Source organism: Bison bison, unplaced genomic scaffold, assembly GCF_000754665.1.
Source record: "Bison bison bison isolate TAMUID 2011002044 unplaced genomic scaffold, Bison_UMD1.0 scf7180017864516, whole genome shotgun sequence".
Classification (NCBI taxonomy): domain Eukaryota; kingdom Metazoa; phylum Chordata; class Mammalia; order Artiodactyla; family Bovidae; genus Bison; species Bison bison.
Window position 1 is genome coordinate 10,011,392 of NW_011495069.1, and position 3,043 is coordinate 10,014,434.

General features: G+C 46.7%; 1 pseudogene; it reads left to right on the top strand.

Annotated features, from left to right (window-relative positions):
• LOC104981259 overlaps positions 1–3,043 on the top strand; it is a 26,357-nt pseudogene that overhangs the window by 8,061 nt on the left and 15,253 nt on the right.

A 3,043-nucleotide genomic window follows, 5' to 3' on the forward strand; every position in this document is an offset into this window, starting at 1 on the left:
GCATGGGCAGAGGCTCATGAGTTCAGGTCCCACCCCCAACTCACACCTTTCAAGTCACCCCTGCTCTCATCGCGCAGCTCAGCTGGGAGCTTCGCCCTCTTGCTTTGTATATAGGATGTGAGCCCCTTTCACCAGGGCCATCACGTCCAGGCCTTGGCTAGGAGCCTATCTTTGTTTTTCTCAACACTACTTGTCTGAGAAGACAGCACATTCTAAATGGGAAATCGTATGACTGCTCAGAATGTATCCCCCCTCACCCCCAGCCAATCCTGGTCAAGGTCAAGGTTGGGTGATGCCCCACGGTGATGCCTCACGTGCAGGATATGGTTATCTGTGCAATCGTGAACTCTCAGATGTTAGGCAGACCAATGTCTCTAGTCGTATCCAGTTTAAAGTACCTAATAAGATCTGACCCTTTCTCCCATAAATAAATGCATTGGTGGTGATTTGGGAAAAAAAAAGAAAAAATTCAATCAGAGAAATGAGAACATGTGAAAAACAAAGGAGACCAAACAGTAATAATGTAGTCATTAAGCATAGTCAAGAATCTTTAGTTCCTGCTCAGTGGCTATACATAATATTCAGTTCCTGCTCAGTGGCTATATGTAATATTCTGAGTCATATCCTGTGAGCTGTCTTATAGATGCTGAAACCCCAGGTGGAGAAGTTAACTACATGATGACCAGAATGCACCACTTGACCACATGAGCGGCCACAATTCCGAGAATGGCCTCAAAGAAAGGGAAACAAACCAACCCTGGACCTGAAGATTAACTGTCCCTAAAACAATCAAGATGACACTGGTCAGACCACTGATGACCGATATGAAGGTGACTGTCAGAGCTGACTGTGCTGTTTCTGCAGGTAGCCCCTTCCTTCTATCTATAAAGTACTCTTTCCTGGAAAATCCCATGGATGGAGGAGCCTGGTAGGCCACAGTCCATGGGGTTGCAAAGAGTCCGACACGACTGAATGACTTCACTTATACTTCTGTCTATAAACCTCCTGCCACTGGCTGCCAGTGGTGAGGAGTCGGCCTTTGAATAGACTTCCGCCCCTCACCCCGGGCCCCAGTTGCCAGCATCTGAAATACAGCAAACTTTCCTTTCCGCCAACTTGGCTTGTTTATTGGCTTTTGAGCAGTGAGCAGCTAGATCCCGCACTCTTTCGGTAACGTGATAATTGTCATGTTATAACAGTATGACTGTTAGCATAACTGACACTATCTTGGGCCCATTCAGCTTCTCCTGTCCTTCCTTCCACTGACCCTAGCCAGGAATGTACTGTGTGGCACATCACTTCTCTGTCATCAAGGGATTTGTAGTAATAGATGCTGTTTAATAATTGTTAGGTTCATGTGGTTCTATGCTCTGTTAGTCTCCAAACAGTGATGAAGACCTTTGCTGACTATTCCTGGTACCCATGAGACTAGCTACCCACTTATAAACCTTGACTTGGGTTTATACATGGGTAACTTTTAGAAAAAGTTCCTGTTTCCAAGCGTGTACCCCACCCCCTAGGTTAACCATAACGCTGTCTCCAGTGGGTCCTCAGTAGTGAATACTGCAGCTGCAAATGTTTCTATTTCATTGTCTGTCCCCACCCTGTGAGGAAGAGACCCTAGAATAAACCGATCCACCAATTATATGAAGCAGCCTGCCTTGTTTTTTTGATCTCAGGATGCCTGATTCTTAGGGACTTCCCTGGAGGTCCAGTGGTTAGGACTCGACACTTTCAATGCCATAGCCCTGGGTTTGACTCCTAGTCGGGGAGCTAAGATTCTGCAAGCCTTGAGGCAGGGCCAAAAAAAAAAAGATACTTCTCAGTTTGGTTTTTGTTACCTCCTGTAGCCAACAATTGGCAAACCAGCTAGGAGACTGAGAACGACACAGAAATGGGCAAAGGGGTAGTGTAGGGGGCTGGGGTGAGGGAGCCTGTTGTTGGTGGGGGAATCCCAGGCTGGCAAGCTACTCCCACACAGGGTGACCTGGTGAGGTTTGTGGAATGCTTCCAGGCCAGTGAGTGAGCACAGGGTGCCAGGAAAATGCCAGAGGGCTTACTAGGAGTATTAACCCAAGCGGTGGGAAAGCAAAAGTGGAAAAAAGAAAGTGAGCTAGCTATCAGCTTTGCATGGCCTTTACTGTGGGCCCTGAGGATTAGCACAGAAGAGGCACTGCAGCTCAGCAGGGTACGAGAGACGACAAAAGAGGTGCAGGCTTTAGAGAGGGACATCCAGACACCTCGCTGCTTCCCTACCTCAGACGTTTTGCCAAAGAAAATACAACAGGAGAAGCACACAGAAGTGAAAGAGAGAACTGGAACCCCAAGAGGTGGGATTCTTGGGATAAACACTCATCAGAAGATGAGGACATAATTATATAGGAAGGAGACCCGAAAATGACCTCTGATTCAAACTAAAACCCAAGCGGGAGTTCCCTGATGGTCTACTGCTTAGGATTCAGCATTTTCACTGAGTTCAATCCCTCGTTGGGGAAATGAGACCCCACAAGCTGTGACGTGTGGCTGAAAAATAAAGACCACTTCATGGCGAATAGAAGGGAGAAAAATGGAAACAGTGGCAGATTTTATTTTACTGAACTCCAAAATCATTGCAGATGGTGACTGCAGCCATGAAATTAAAAGATGCTTGTTTCTTGGAAGGAAAGCTATGGCAAACCTAGAGAGCGAATTTAAAAGCAGAGACATCATTTTGCCTACAAAGGTCCATCTAGTCAAAGCTATGGTTTTTCCAGTAGTCATGTATGGATGTGAGAGCTGGGCCATCAAGAAGACTGAGCACTGAAGAACTGATGCTTTCGAACTGTGGTGCTGGAGAAGACTCTTGAGGGTCCTTCGGACAGCAAGGAGATCAAACCAGTCAATCCTAAAGGAAATCAGCCCTGAATATTCATTGGAAGGGCTGATCCTGAAGCTGAAGCTCCAATACTTTGGCCACCTGATGCGAAGAACTGACTCATTGGAAAAGACCCTGATTCTGGGAAAGATTGAGGGCAGGAGGAGAAAGGGGCGACTGAGGATGAAA